Raw genomic sequence first — 16645 nt, forward strand, 5'->3', positions numbered from 1 at the left:
ACACTTAGTTTTCAAGTGTTTTGTTGTTGTTGTTGGTTTGGTTTGGTTTTACTTGTCATCATCTTATTATCCATGTATAGGGGAGCAATGCAACTTAGTAACAACTATGCAAATCCATTAATTATCTTCATGGTTGTTATCATCCCCAAAGCCTGAATCATCACACTGGATAGTTTACTCCCTTCCACTGCCACATTCTCCTAAATCATCACCAGTAAGGTTTTAAAAATTTGTTTGTCATCTTGTGCCAGGGGCTATTTGTGCTCCACCTGCTGGACAGGTGTAGTGGCCCAGTACCAAAACCTCATCTTCCTCCCTACTTTTATCAACTGTCATAGATCAGATTCCTCAGGAAGCAGACAGTGGACAGAGCTAAGAAGGAAAGCCTTACTGGGGACTAACATCTATAAAATAAAATAGTTCATATGCTGAAATATGTAGATCCACATATTTTATCATTTGTATTTATTTGTTTATTTATTTAGAGACAGAGTTTTACTCTTGTTGCCAAGGCTGGAGTGCAATGGCGCGATCTCGGCTCACTGCAACCTCCGTCTCCCAGGTTCAAGTGATTCTCCTGGCTCAGCCTCCCAAGTAGCTGAGATTACAGGCACCTGCCACCACATCCAGGTAATTGTTTTTTTTTTTGTTTTTGTTTTTTTTTGTATTTTCGTAGAGACGGGGTTTCACCATGTTGGTCAGATTGATCTTAAACTCCTGACCTCAGGTGATCCATCCACCTAGGCCTCCCAAAGTGCTGGGATTACAGGCATGAGCCACTACACCTGGCTCCCATATTTTATTTCTTTATAGCTACACACTGTAGTGATTTTTGTATTACTTTTGAATCTCTACACATTTGAAACAACCTCAATGTGAAATTTTAGCTATTTCAAGATATCTTGCAATTAGGATTCAAAGCAAAGTAATTTTCCTGCCAAGATTTCTCCCTTTGTTATCTCCTCGTTCCATCAGAAGCCATTCAGTCTATTATAGAACTGGAGGAGTGCTTAGAGCTGCCCCCTTGCATGGAGTGTTAAATCATTGGCCATCTTTTCCAATATGTATTTGCACACAAAGGCCTAGTATAAAGGTTAAGAATCTATCTTGATATTATCACTTGGGTAATCAAAGAAGTAATTACAAAAATGCTCTTGGAAGAGAAGCAGCATGATTCAGTCTTGGAAAAGCAATTTATTTGCTGTTCTTTTTTTAAAAAAAGCAGATTTGGCAAGGGTCCATGATTAATTTAACATTTAGTCAACATAGCAATGAATGGGAAAGTCTTTCTCTGATAGACAGGTTATTACAATCAAGTCGAGAAATGATTGCATATTTAAACATGTGATTATATCATAGTTCATATGCTGAATATATGAATTACTAATTAGGACAGCTCCAATGCTTAGGACATAACACATACACCCGAGTAATATCTTTTTGTTTCACATCTTTCTGATGAATTACTTCCCACTAAATTATTAAATCGTAAGTCCAAAGAATACTGAATTAGAAAGAAGCAGTGAGAACATCTACACCAGCAATTTTCAGTGTGTTCCATGGAACCCTAGGGCTCCACAAAAATGACTCAAGGATCCACAAAAAGGAAAAGGAAAACCAAGGAAGAAAAGTTACAAGTTCCCTGACCTACTTCAACTTGAGCAAAACCTTTTACAGAGTTTGAAATCTAGTAGAGCTGCTAAAGAAGCTCAATTTTTTTCTAATTTAATTATTTTTTGAGACAGGGTCTTACTTTGGCACTCAGTCTGCAGTGCAGTGGCATTGTTACAGCTCGCTGCAGCCTCCAACTCCTGGGCTTAAGAGATCCTCCCATCTCTCCAGTAGTTGGGACTACAGATATGCACCACCACGCCTGGCTAATTTTTTAATTTTTTGTAAACACAAGATCTCTATTTTTTGCAGGCTGGTCTTGAACTCCTAGACTCCAGTGATCCTCCAACCTCTGCCTCCTAAAGTGCTGGGATTACAGGCATGAGTCTGTAATTTAATTCCTGAAATACATATTAATGCGAAGCAGACTCTCTACATGATCATCTTGTCCTTGCCTGAGTTGCTCACATGATATGGCTCTTTCTACTTTTGAGGCTGTCAATTCTATTTTTTTTTTGACAAGTCTCAAATAGGTCTTTTCTGATTTGGACACAAATATGTATCTCTACAGTGTACATTCTGTACTTGCATGTAATGTTTGGAGTCATTACAAGTATTTCCTTATGTGTGTTACCAGTTGGTTTTCCATGGAACCCTGACTCAGAGATGGAGTTTAGGGTGCAGAGTGTTTGTTAGGGAATGCTCTTAGAATCAATGCCTTTTGGAGAGTGGGAAAAGGTTAGGAAGAGGAGGAAGTCAAGAAGTACTGCTTATACAAAACTAACCCCACAAGGAGCTCTACAGCTAAAATCAAGCAACTTACTTGATTGAGCAAACTCAGAATCCAACTCTACACATCCTGTACCAATTTTGCTATTATTCTTTGCTTGTAGTTCCTCTAGGGAATGGTCTTCTGACTGTCTTATCAGGTTCAGCACATCTCAAGCTGTTATAGGTCTAGTGTCCAGGATGAGAGTGAAGTGACATCCAGAGGAAACTCTTGTTGTCTTTCAGAGAAGAAATGTCTGAATTGCTTTCCAGCAAGAGGAGCTTTCTAGCTTTTCAACTGTGCAATGTGGGCCACTGCTGTAGGCTCAGTAGATTCAGGAAAATATGCAAAATCAAGATTTTCAGGTTCATCAACTTAGCTGTTCCCATTCCGTATTTTTCCTGTCATATAGTATCTGCTCTTACAAATTTAACATCTAGTCTGTCCTCTATCCAACCTAGATTCTGACCTTGGCATAGCAAATCTGCTTTGGCTTTAAGTTAATCTGACTAGTAAATCCTGGTCCTGTGGCTCAGCTTTCTCTGCTGTCTTGAACAGGAGAGGAGGACTTCTTTGTCTGCTGCCAAAGATGCCCTCTAGCTTTCCTACAGACTTCCAATTGTCCATTAATCACTCTCAGCCCCTTATTGTATTTGTTTAGAGAGTGGCAGGATCCTAAAACAGCCACATCTTCTACTGCTTTTGTAGCTACTATATCCTCCATTTGAATCAGTGTTCCAATACACTGCAGGAGCTAGTGTATTTCTGTCCAATACATCCGAATTCACAGCAAGTAAAAGTTTAAAAGTTGGACCACTATATTTTGCCAGGGGCTGTCTGTTCTCCACCTACCACTCATGCATGTTCACTACCAGCTAGCCAGTGAATGACCCAGGCCAAAAGTGCCACCTGAAGAACTACTGTCCCAGATCACTCCTGGCACCAACTCCAGAGGTTTGTTTCTTCTGGAAGCAGACTTTTGTTAGGGAGTAGTCTTGGGATTAACACCTGTGTCAGGAAGAGAAAGGAAGCAGGATTGGGCTGAGGGAAAATTCAAACTGAAATGCAGACCCAATGACAGCCTTGATAGATTGGATGGGGATCTCTGTAGTTAAAATGGCACATAAAAGTTACCTCACATAGGAATGAAATAGCCTAACTGTTATATTCCCAACTATCACTGGATTTGAGCCACTTAAGGAACAGTGGAACTATGGGCAAAGTAGTTCTCTGCAGACATTATGCTGGTTGCTTTACCTCATTTATTCTCATATTAAATGTGAAAGTTTCCTTTTCACTTTTTTTCATTCATTTACAATTATTCAAAAATCTTAGATTTGTGAAACTATCTTAGGTGTCAAGGGCCTTTGGAAAAGGATATATTTTAGCTTGTAGTTTCTGAGATGAGTTGACAATTCAGCTATGTCTTCAAGGACAAGAAGCCTACACAGCATCACCACCATCGCCACATAAATATTGATATCTCAAGCTTAACATATTTAGATTCAATCCTTTCCTCTTACTCATCTCAGTTATAGCAACTCCACCTACTAATTGCTCAGGTCAAAATCTTTGGAATAACTTTTGTTTCATGCCCCATCCTTGTTTTATCTTTATTTTATGTCCCACATCTAATCCTTGTTTTATGCCCTACATCTAATCCTTCATGAAATCATGTTGGCACCATCTTCAAAATTCAGTAAAAATATAATCATCTCTCACCATATCTAATAGAACAGCCCTGGTCTGAGCCACCATTATATGTCACCTGGATTACTATAGGTCTCTCTGATTCTATCCTTGATTGTTTATAATCTATTCCCAATATATCAACTGGAGTAATAACTTTATAATCAAAACCCTGCATTGGCTTCTTATTTCACTTATGGCACAGATTAAAAGCTTTCTCAATGATCTGTCTTCTCACATGCTTGCTCTGCTTCTAGCACATAGATTAGTATATCCCATGTATGGAGCAGTCATGAGAACTGAAACTACTGCAGGAGGGAGCAAAGCAGGAAAGGCTTTATATGATACAGCAACATGACTGGACATTTTTCTCTTTAAGAATCATGGAAAGACTTTGAAGAAGCCTTTCAACAAAGAAAGGAAAATGACTAGATAAGTCATGGAAAAGATTTGTTTGAAAAGATAAGCTGATAGCTCATATTAAGCATGGACTAAGGAGGGGAACACAGGAACTACAAAAGAGAGTTAGAGGTGTTGCAATAACATGGATGAAAGAAGATGAGAGCTTGAAATAGGGCATCAACAACAGAGATAGAAGAGACAATCAGAGTGTAGAGTGGTCAGAGCTTAAGTGATACTTAGAGAGTATATAATTGTTTATATAATTCATATATATATATATCATGAATATATAAGTATATACTTAGAGAATATGTAATTCAATTTCTTTGAGGAATTGAATGATTTGAAGAGAAGATAAGTAAAAGAGATTTCCAAGATCCTGTGTCGCGCAAGTGGGATAATATGGGTGCCATTATTAAGATAAGCAGCAAAAGAAAAGACACAAATTAGAGAACAACATGCTTTCTATTTGAGATATGTTAAGTTGAATGTACCAGCTTATCCCATAAGTGAGATATTCTAGAAAGAAGTCAACCAGACAGTAGAAATTATAGAACTGAAATTCAGAAAACAGATCAAAGATGGGCATGTTGATATTGGGAATGTTAAAAAAAGAAACTTTAGATAAATTTAGCAGTGATTACTCGAGCAAACAGGTTTATGAACTGGGCAGCACTCAGAGCAGAGAGGTGCAGAGAGCTCCTTTCGGTAGTGTGAGCCTCAAGCTTTTATAGGCCAAACACAGAAGAAAAGTAGAGAAACACCTGAATGGCTACAGCTAGGTGGGCATGATGTGATTTTTTTTGACAAGTCTCAAATAGGTCTTTTCTGATTTGGACACAGATATGTATCTCTACAGTGTACATTCTGTACTTGCATGTAATGTTTGGAGTCATTACAAGTCATTACAAGTTGGTTCCTGTGATTGGTTGAAACCCAGCTGCATGTGATTGGAGGAAACTCTGCTCTTTGTTATATTCCTAAGTTAGGCTTCAGTTTGTTTGCCTACTAAGAATCTGGTTTGTTACGTAAGAACTCAAAGTTCATAGACAGCCATAGGCTAATACCCTCCTGCTTATTTAATAGGATTCAGCATGGCAATTTAATTCAAAATGGCAATTTAAATCATGAAGATAGTCTTGGGAATGTCAATATTTAGATATAGCAGAACTAGAGAATCACTCACTCAAAATTGACAGAAGAAGCTATAGAAGTTTAGAGTGCAAATTCATCACTTTTTGATCTCCAAGTTATTGCCAGTGAAGAAAAGACACAGGCAGCTACGTGGAGATCAATGGATTCCATTATTCATGTGCCAATAATGCTTAAAACACACTACTCAGAAAGTTCAGTCTACCTAAAGTACTATCCCTCAATGTTTCCTACAGACAATGATTCTGTGCTACCACACCAATGCGCTTCTGGCTATATTTGGTCAATGAGTAACCCTGGTGGAAGATGGAAGGCATAGGAACAAAGAAAGAAGCCAATTTTTTCTTCCTCTTTTTCTATGGTTTGTAGTCACGTTATTATACCAGCTGAGTCTCCATAAACGTTCCAGGTTCTAACTGGATGCTCTCTTTCTCTTTGGAATGGGGCAGCCATCTTTCTGATTCTGGCTCACACTAAACAGACCCAGCCCACGGGTTCTGCTAACACCACCTCCTTCCTCTCTTTGTCCCTCCACTCCCAGAGGGTTAGCAACTTCTCAACATTACTGAAGTCTCTTTTGTGTTGTTTTCTGTTTGTTTGTTTGCTTGTTTGTTTTTCATCATGCTTTAGTTGGCTTCTCACCCCTTGCATCACCAATTAATTACCTGTACTAAATTTGAATTACCTAGAGTGGTCCCTGTTTTCTTGAACGGATATGATGATGCTGGCTCATATATTTTTAAAACATATTTAGAAATTAAAGCCAAAATATTAAAAGCCTCCTACTAGCTATGTGTCTCAGACAATAACCACCCCCCCACCCCCCAAAAAATGAAAAGAGTCAATTTTTCTCTGTTTTAAAGTGGCCTGATCTGCCATACCTATGTAGTGGAAAGTGAGAAACTGAAGGAAAGGAGCAGAGAGAATAGGTTTATTTCCTACCCAAAGACAAGGAGCACAATTTGAGTCAATGAGACTCAATTCTGGGGGCAGAAAAAGAAAGATCCATGAACTTCCTTTCAGGACTAAGAACTTACCTTCTGACCAATAAAATCAGGGATCTTCACTCTCTCATCAATAAGACAAATCATCTCCAATGTGAGTAGATTAGTCCTTTGTGTTTTCCCTATGAAGGTCTAAGACACAGGATAAGGGAAACATTTGCATGATCCTTCTCTCCACACTATCTTTAAAGAAATAGAGTGACTAGCACATTTTCTCTATTGAAAGTTATGGCCTGGAAAATTAATCCCTTCCTGCAAGTAACTAGGGAACCAGGAAAAACTGGTGCGGCTGAGTCCAAAGAGAAAGTGAATTTTAACAAGAGGCAAGATCAATAAGATTAAATATCCCAGAAACCTCAAGTTAAAATAGCAATTTCAGATTAGTTATAGGATTCACCAACTAGAAAGTCTTTGATGAGTTTTAATGAGAAACTTCAGAGATATAATGGAGGTATTAACCAAATGCCAATAACTTGGGAATCAAATTGCAAGAAAGTGATTCCAGTATGGCTACATAGTTCTTTCAAGCAGTTTAGCAGGGAAGGGTAGACAAACATGAACAAAAGAATGAAAAGAAGAATAGACAGGACTTTTCTGTCAATCAGAAATACTTGTGTATGTTTACATGCTGAATGGAAACAGCCAACGAAGAAGAAAAGTTGAAGTAGAGGAAAAAGATTTGTTAATAAAGCAGGAACACTCAGGGTCCAAGAGATAAAACAATGCTAGATGTTGTGGATAGATGAATTACAGAAGGAAGAAATTTCATTCTCCCGAGACAAGAAAGTGAGAAGAGATTGGTAGAGACAGAAACCAATTTGGTTAATTCCCTTAAATATCATTAATCACTTTCCTTCTTAAATTAATTTATGGCACATATTACTGTAGTCAAAGAGCTTGATAAGTTATACATAATCTGTTATCTCACTGGTTTAATTTTTTAATTTTTAATTTTTAATTTAATTTAATTTAATTTTATTTTATTTATTTTTGGGTGTTTGATGGACTTTTGCTCTTGTTGCCCAGGCTGGAGTGCAGTGGTGTGATCTTGGCTCACTGCAACCTCTGCCTCCTGAGTTCAAGGGACTCTCCTGCCTCAGCCTCCCGTGTAGCTGGGATTACAGGCTCCTGCCACCACGCCCAGCTAATTTTTGTATTTTTAGTAGAGACACGGTTTCATCATGTTGAGACCACCAGGCTGGTCTCAAACTCCTGACCTCAGGCAATCCACCTGCCTTGGCCTCCAAAAGTGCTGGGATTACAGGTGTGAGCCACCAAGGCTGGCTATCTCACTGATTTAATATAATTCCAGCCAAAGGAGGAATCTTCCCATTATTGCCTGGTGGATGAAGTCACTTCTCTTTACTACTTCTCTCATCTTGCATGTCTCCATCATTTCTATCTGGCCAACATAGAGCAGAGAAATTTGTTTTGCTGGCCTTTGTGTCAAACCAGTAGATTCCATGATGTACATATTAAGGAATTAAATGAAAAATAGTTCTATGTTAAACAACATAAAATGCTTTTCTTTACTGTAAAACATATTGAAGGTCTTATTATTGTCTCAAGAGAAGTAAACAAAATGCAGTGTTCCCTACCATCACTAGACCGTAGAGGTTTTTATTAGTGGTAATCATAATTGATAAATATTCTTGGCAGCATCCTTTGATGCTGCAGTTGCTGCCTCTGTAGAAAGTCATGCAAGGTGTCCCACTTTCTGGGGCTTTTTTAGTGAAGACAGTCCCAGTGATGTTGTATTCCCCTGGGTCTCCAAACATATTTCTCAAAAATGTCATAAAAATTTTTGTGTTGAAATGAATTGTAACATTCTTTTCAACCACTGGATTGGAAAAAATGATTTGAGCAGGAAAAATTCTCCATACCTTCACTATTACAATGGCTGAAATCTAAAATGTAGACAATGCCAAATGCTGGCAAGGATGCAGAACAACAGGAACTCTCATTAATTGCTGGTGGGAATATAAAATGATGAAGCCATCTTGGAAGGATATTTGGCAGTTTCTTATAAAACTAAACATATTCCTACCATATAATTCATTAATTGCACTAATTGATATTTACCTGAGGGAGCTAAAAACTTATGGCCATACAAAACCTGCACACTGATGTTTACAACAGCTTTATTTGTAATTGCCAAAGCTTGGAAGCAACCAAGATGTCCTTTAATGGGTGAATTAATACTTAAACTGTGGTTCATCCAGGCAATAGAATACTATTCATTGCAAACACAAAATAAGCTAGCAAGACATGAAAATATATTACAAAAATTAAATAAATATTATGAAAGTGAAAGAAGCCAATCTTAAAAGGCTGTATATTATATGATTTTCACAATATAACTTTCTGGAAAAGGCAAAACTATGAAGGTAGTAAAAACATCAGTGATTGTGTAATTGCCAGGTGATAGAAGAGAGGGAGGGATAAACAGGAGGATCATAAAGGAATTTTAGGGAAGTGGAACTACTTTGTATGATACTATAATGGTGGATAACTGCCATTATACATTTGTCTAAACTCATAGGCTGTCAACATCAAGAGTGATTCCCTAAATGATGAACTTTTATTGGTAATGATGTACTAATGTAAGCTCATTGATTGTAACAAATGTACCATTTTGCCTGAGGATATTTGTAGTGGAGGAGGCTATTCATGTGTGACAGCAGGGCATATATGGAAAATATCTGCACTTTCGGTTTGAGAATTATCTGCACTTTCTGTTCAGTTGGTTATAATCCTAAAGCTTCTCTTAAAATATAAGTGCTTCATCATCCATTAATTCATTGATGGACACGTGGATGTGTTCTATATCTTAACACTTGTGGTGTATATACACAATGAAATATTATGGTGCTGGGAAAACTGGCTAGCCATATGTAGAAAGCTGAAACTGGATCCCTTCCTTACACCTTATACAAAAATTAATTCAAGATGGATTAAAGACTTAAATGTTAGATCGAAAACCATAAAAACCCTAGAATAAAACCTAGGCATTACCATTCAGGACATAGGCATGGGCAAGGACTTCATGTCGAAAACACCAAAAGCAAAGGCAACAAAAGCCAAAATTGACAAATGGGATCTAATTAAACTAAAGAGCTTCTGCACAGCAAAAGAAACTACCATCAGAGTCAACAGGCAGCCTACAGAATGGGAGAAAATTTTCACAACCTACTCATCTGACAAAGGGCTAATATCCAGAATCTACAATGAACTCAAACAAATTTACAAGAAAAAAACAAAGAACCCCATCAAAAAGTGGGAGAAGGGTATGAACAGACACTTCTCAAAAGAAGACATTTATGCAGCCAAAAGACACATGAAAAAATGCTCATCATCACTGGCCATCAGAGAAATGCAAATCAAAACCACAATGAGATACCATCTCACACCAGTTAGAATGGCGATCATAACAGGAAACAACAGGTGCTGGAGAGGATGTGGAGAAATAAGAACACTTCTACACTGTTGGTGGGACTGTAAACTAGTTCAACCCTTGTGGAAGTCAGTGTGGCGATTCCTCAGGGATCTAGAACTAGAAATACCATTTGACCCAGCCATCCCATTACTGGGTATATACCCAAAGGACTAGAAATCATGCTGCTATAATGACACATGCATGCGTATGTTTATTGCGGCACTATTCACAATAGCAAAGACTTGGAACCAACCCAAATGTCTAACAATGATAGACTGGATTAAGAAAATGTGGCACATATACACCATGGAATACTATGCAGCCATAAAAAAAATGATGAGTTCATGTCCTTTGTAGGGACATGGATGAAATTGGAAATCATCATTCTCAGTAAACTATCTCAAGAACAAAAAACCAAACATCGCATGTTCTCACTCATAGATGGGAATTGAACAATGAGAACACATGGACACAGGAAGGGGAACATCACACTCTGGGGACTGTTGTGGGGTGGGGGGAGGGGGGAGGGATAGCATAAGGAGATATACCTAATGCTGAATGATGAGTTAATGGGTGCAGCACACCAGCATGGCACATGTATACATATGTAACTAACCTGCACATTGTGCACATGTACCCTAAAACTTAAAGTATAATAATAATAATAATAATAATAAAATGCAATATGCAAAAAAAGAGAAATATTATCAGCCACAAAAAAAGAATAAAATTTTGTAATTTGCAACAACATGGATGAGCCTAGAGGACATTATGTTAAGTGAAATAAACTGGGCACAGAAAGACGAATATTGCATGTTTTCACTCATATATGGTAGCTAAAAAAGTTGATCCCATTGAAGTACAGAGTAGAATAGTGGTTACCAGAGCCTGGGAAGAGGAGTGGTGAGGGGGAAATAGGGAGAGGATGGTTAATAGGTACAAAAATTGCAGTTAAATAAAGAAGAATAATTTCTAGTGTTCTATAATACCATAGGGTGACTATAGTTAACAATAATTTATTGCATATTTCAATATAGCTAGAAGAGAGGATTTTGAATGTTCTCAAAAAGAAATGATCAATGTTTGAGGTGATGAATATTAAAATTACCCTGATGTGATCATTACACATTGTTTGCATGCACTGAAATATCTAATGAACCCCATACATATGTATAATTTTTAAGCACTAATTAAAATTTTTAAAAGTATAAAATGCCAAAAAAACTGCAAATGTTTTTTAAAAAGTGTTTCATACTCATAATCAGAACTTTAACCACCCCTAAAGATCTGCTTCCAAGCTCTCTATAAAACTATTAAACTAAGCACAGCCCAAGAAGGGTGGCCCCCTTGAAAACAGCAAACTCTGCAGTGGCATCATGACGAGATATTTTCCAGGGTAACTTCTACAGTCAAATATTTTAGCGAAGACAAGTCATGACTTTCTGATTACCTTCATCTGCTAGTTGCCCACAGAGCTTTAGAAATATCAAAGTTGAAAGACTTCTTATCACACCATTTCTCAAAACGTGTCCGAGAACCCACTTGAGTTAGAATTATCTAGGTTGCATATGTTAAAACAAGCAACTGTGATCTTAACAGTAATACTCCCAAAGCCCTGAAATCTGTCTTTCTAGTGAATTCCCTAAAATTTTTTTGTAAAAAGTCTGATAATTACTGGGTCAGAAATTCTGTAATCTGATTTACCTCACTATTTTTCAAATTTGTTGAGATGTAACATGCAGAAAAGAACACAAATCCATGAATTTTAAGAAAATGAATATATCTCCATACATAGCTGATACAGTGACTATATCAGAACATGAACCAGACTTGAACCCTAGAAATCCCTTTACACCCCCTTCCAGCCTCTGCATCCTAGGAAGAATTAACCACTCTGCTGATGTATAATGTCATCAATTTGTTTTGACTATTTTTGAACTCTATGTAAGTAAAATAAAGTAATAGGTACTTCAGGAAAACTGACTTATTCTCCTCAATGCTATTTTGTGTGATTCATTCATACTGTTCTGTTTAGTTGTAGCTTGCATCTGTTCTTCACTGTGCAATAGTCTACTGCATGGATATACCATATCATTATCCTTTCTATTATACACAGACATTTAGATTATCTCCGGTTTTTGCCTATTGCAAATAAGGCTGCTATGAATATTTTTATACATGTCTTTGGCACACATAGGTGCATACTTCTGTTGGGTAATATAAGTAGGGATAGAATTACTAACTCATAAGGCTTTAGTTTTCTGGGTTTTTATATTTCAAAAAGATTGTACCAAGTTAAAGTCCAACCAGCAAGCTATCAGGATCTAGCGGCTCCTCATCCTCGACACCCTCACTTGGTATCATTTGTCTTTTTCATTTTACCCATTGTAATTTGGTATACCAATATCACATTATGATTTTAATTGTATTTCCCTAATGACTAATTAAGCGCTCTTTGTTGTATTAATTGGATATTTCAGTATCCTGTTTTACAAAGTGCCTGTTCAAGTCTTTCAACTATTTTTTTTAAATTGGGTTGTCTGCCTTTTCCCTAATTGTAGCAGTCATTTATATATTCTGGATTCAAGTCCCCTGTTAGATATATGTTATGTAAATACAGTTTCCAATTGTGTATCTTGGATTTTCACTCTCTAAAGTATTGAGTGAACATTTTGAACAGAAATTCTTAATTTTAATGTGTTCAAGTGTATCATTCATCACTTTGTGTGTCTTAATTATTTGTCTACCTTACATTCATGAAGATATTCCCCTTATTTTTCCAAAAACATTAGTGTTTTATCTTTTATATTAAGGTGACCTATTCAAACCGAATTGATTTTATAAAACAATTTTTGTATCATGTGCAGTAAATATCTCCCCTTATTTTTATTAAAGAAAGGAAAAAGAAGAAACCTAAAGAGGGCCAAACCTGCCCAAGATTGCCCACCTGGTATGGAGGAGGCTGGTTGTGTTAGAAGTGACTTGCTACTACTTTCTGTTTATTCATATGATTATTTTTGCTCTCAGCATTAATTTCTCTAGGCAAAACAGCCTCACAAACTTATGGTTATATTTAAGGTTCTACTTCCTGAGCACCATTCTGATCTAAACAACCTCTAACTTCCATATTCTTTACATTTAAGGTAAAACAAGGTTGTCAAAAGGCGCTCAGCCCCCTAATACATGGATCATATATGTAGTACCACTTTCTAATATAACTTTATATTATGGTCCAAAAATACTCTGGTTCCATTCTAGTCTTTGTCATTAGTGTATTATCTACAGAGAACAAATAAATTTACCTTTGTTTTCTTATTTGTAAAATGAAGACATAGGATGAGACTAGCCCCACATTGCCTCTCATTTAAAAAAATAAGAAAAACTATGATTTTATTATTTATTTTATTTTGAAAATAGTCTCTCCGTAATTATTGCAATGCATGACACATTCATTTTCTTCTTCTTCATTCATTGCAAAATAAGAATGACTGGATATTATAACAACTGAAGAGCATTCTGTGAAAGCAACTCAAAGTATTTAAATTCTTGCAATCTATAAAAAGTATCTTATCTCCTTATTGCAGTATGCCAAAGGACTTCCATTTTAAAATCCAACTCTAGTCTGACACCTTCATTAACCATGCAGATGTGTTGTTTGATGTGTTATTCCTTCCTAAAAATCCCGGTATCCAATCATGCAGGAAAGAAAGATTGAGAGTAAGACCCAAAAAAATGAGTTTTATTAATGATTACTGCTGGTTTGTATGCATATCTCAGTTCATATCCTGAGGAATTCTTTTTCACTCCATCCATTTTTATTACTGTCTTGTATTGTGTTACCACCTCATTATCTGTCTGAAAGACTGATTCAAAGTGAGGTTTAACATGCTGAGCATTTGGACAGCAAAGAGCAAGATTTTTTCTTTTTTCTAGTAGGAAATTCCTGGGAGGTCTCTGGCCACTTTCTTTTTATCACTGACAAGTTGGTTTTGATATTTGAGAATATAGAGATCAATACCGACTTAGCTGTCAAAATGACTTGATAGAAGAAACACTCTAATATTGTGCCAGGAATAATACCTCATATCTTCAAGACCCAAGAAATAAACTTTTTGACAATTTTCAAGTGCCCCCAGGGGAAGATCCCTTGGTATAACCTCAAGGTATTTAAAGAAAGCATTTTTATCCGATTCTAGAACAGACACACTAAAAGCCCTAAGACCTGATCTAGATATTATTGAGATAGTATTAGGAATCCATGAGATGCTTCCACTATTTTAAATTGCCTATAGAAAAAAAAATGGTATCTTATGGGCAAACAGGCTGCCCATGGCAAATAAAATTACATATCCCTTTACTATTGGAAATTTTTAACAAATCATTTTCATTGCACTTATTCTCACTCAGGTCAGAAACCATGATTGGAAGATAAATTCTAGTAATAAAAAAAGGGGAAATGAATTAAATATCATTTAACAGACTTAGTTTAAAAGTCAGTCCTCAGTATTCTGTGTCTTTATTGCAGTGGTGGTTACAAATGTCTCGGAATTTGTCAACATAACAACCTGTACACCAAAAAGAGTATATTTTAATCATACATAGATTTAAAAAAATATGTTAAGTGAATAATTGCAAAACAAAGTAAGGGTGATACAGGGAAGCTTTGGTGTTGAGATATGATCCTAAGAAGTCACTTTCATAGATGGAGGACAAAGTGCTTTCTTCCAAGGCAACAAGGTAGGAGGAGAGAGCACTTTGGTTGGGACTCAGAGAGTCAAGGGTCTTGATGGAGAGAAGTACACAGGTATGTTGTGGTCACACCATCAACAAGATACCTTTATCCACCATCAGCCCTTGGGGAACCAAGGTAGATCAAATCAGGAGCCAGGAAGCAGAGCTGGACACCTGAAGTGTCAACAGTTGATTCTCTAAACAAAGAGATAGGGTAAAGGTGGCACAAGACAACAGGGACACCTAAAAGGAGCATGGCCAGGTGGAAGCGGAAGACCTCAGATGCAGAGCCTAGACCTAAACCCACAATCAAAAGATATCAGGGAAGACTTTGCTTTATTCTATTTGTTTTTACCTTTTATTGTTGTTATTTTAAGTTCCGGGGTACATGTGTACAATGTGCAGGTTTGTTACATAAGTAAACGTGAGCCGTGTCCTCAAATTAAGGAGTTCTAGCTCCCAGCTTTGCAATAATGGCAGTGTGAGCTTGCTTATTCTCTCTTGACTTCAGTTTTTTTCATCCATTCCCCAAATAGGAAGACTGGGGTGGATCATTATCCTGGTCTCTTCTCATTGAGAACATTATGTAAACTCAAAGAACAAGTCTGAATCTCCCTTTTATAAGCATTGCCTCATGTATACATTATGCCTAAGCATTGCTAAAATACGCATATAAAAGTCTTTGTGATTGAAAAAAAGTATCTCCTCACTTGGTTTGCAGTCTTCAGCCTGCTTTAATTTCTCTCTATGAAGCAAACAGAGACATAAAAAGCCAGGCAGGTTTAACATAGGTCCAGTTGTGATTAGTTTTTGCCCTCCCCTCCCTGCCATTTTACTTAATTTTGGAAGTGTCAGGTAAGGTGTATGGACTCCAAAGGGCTTTAAACAGGTCCAACCAGGCCTTGGTAATGCAGGTGTTAGAATTAGGCACTGGTGTGGTCAGCTGCACAAACAGAGTTATATGAAAACCAAGTAACTGGGAAGGAACAAGCCAGTTGGTTAAGTGGCTATTTCTGCTGCCCTCTGCCCCAAAGGCCTTCAGATCAGCTATTTCATTCAATCCTATCGGATGCTCTTTGGGGTAGATAGTGTCAGTGCTATTGTGCAAACTAAGAACGGGGGGCTCAGAGTCTTGAAGTTACTGCTTCAAAATATATGTCCAGGGAGAGTGGTGCTGCCTCAGAACACAAAGATGAGAATGTAGGGCTCTCCCAGGAAAGCTCATGGACAAGAAATGAGGCTGAATGATTTGAAACAAAGGTCACAATAGCATCCCATGTTCCCAAAAATCACAGAAGGAGCTTGCAAAATATGAAGATTCCAAGGCCCCCATAAGATATTTTGGGGCAATAAGAATAATGAGGTCCAGGGTTGTACATTACCTTGCTGCAAGATGTACTATTTGGGATGAAGATGAAGAATCCATTTAGCCAGGTCACAGGTAATAATTGTGTCTCACTGAAGAAAGTGATAAGCTAGTCATTCAGAGTCACAGGGAATGAAAACAGACAAAACTTGGAATAAAATATCTTCACAATTATACACCTATTAGAATGGCTAAAATCAAAAACACTGACAACATCAAATGGTGAAGGAATGTGGAGCAAAAGAAACTCTCTTTCATTGCCATTGGGAATGCAAAATATTACATCTGCTTTGAAAGATAGTATAACAGTTTTTTTACAAAAGTAAACATACATTTACGATGTAATCAAGCAGTCATGCTTCTAGGTATTTACCCAAACGAGTTGCAAACTAATAGCCATGCAAAAACCTGTGTAAAAATTTGTATAGTAGCTTTATTGCCAATTGTCAAAATAAAAAAGTAACCAAGATGTCCTTCAGTAAGTG

At 37.1% G+C, this 16645-nt stretch overlaps 1 long non-coding RNA gene across 1 annotated transcript in view; it reads left to right on the forward strand.

Moving 5' to 3' along the window:
• LOC129050828 (uncharacterized) overlaps nt 1-16645 on the forward strand; it is a 99189-nt gene that overhangs the window by 21816 nt on the left and 60728 nt on the right. Inside the window, exon 3 of the long non-coding RNA XR_008514655.2 lies at nt 486-630. This is a non-coding gene — a long non-coding RNA (uncharacterized LOC129050828). The remainder of the gene's footprint in view (nt 1-485; nt 631-16645) is intronic.

This window comes from Pongo abelii, chromosome 18 (genome assembly GCF_028885655.2).
Source record: "Pongo abelii isolate AG06213 chromosome 18, NHGRI_mPonAbe1-v2.0_pri, whole genome shotgun sequence".
Lineage (NCBI taxonomy): Eukaryota > Metazoa > Chordata > Mammalia > Primates > Hominidae > Pongo > Pongo abelii.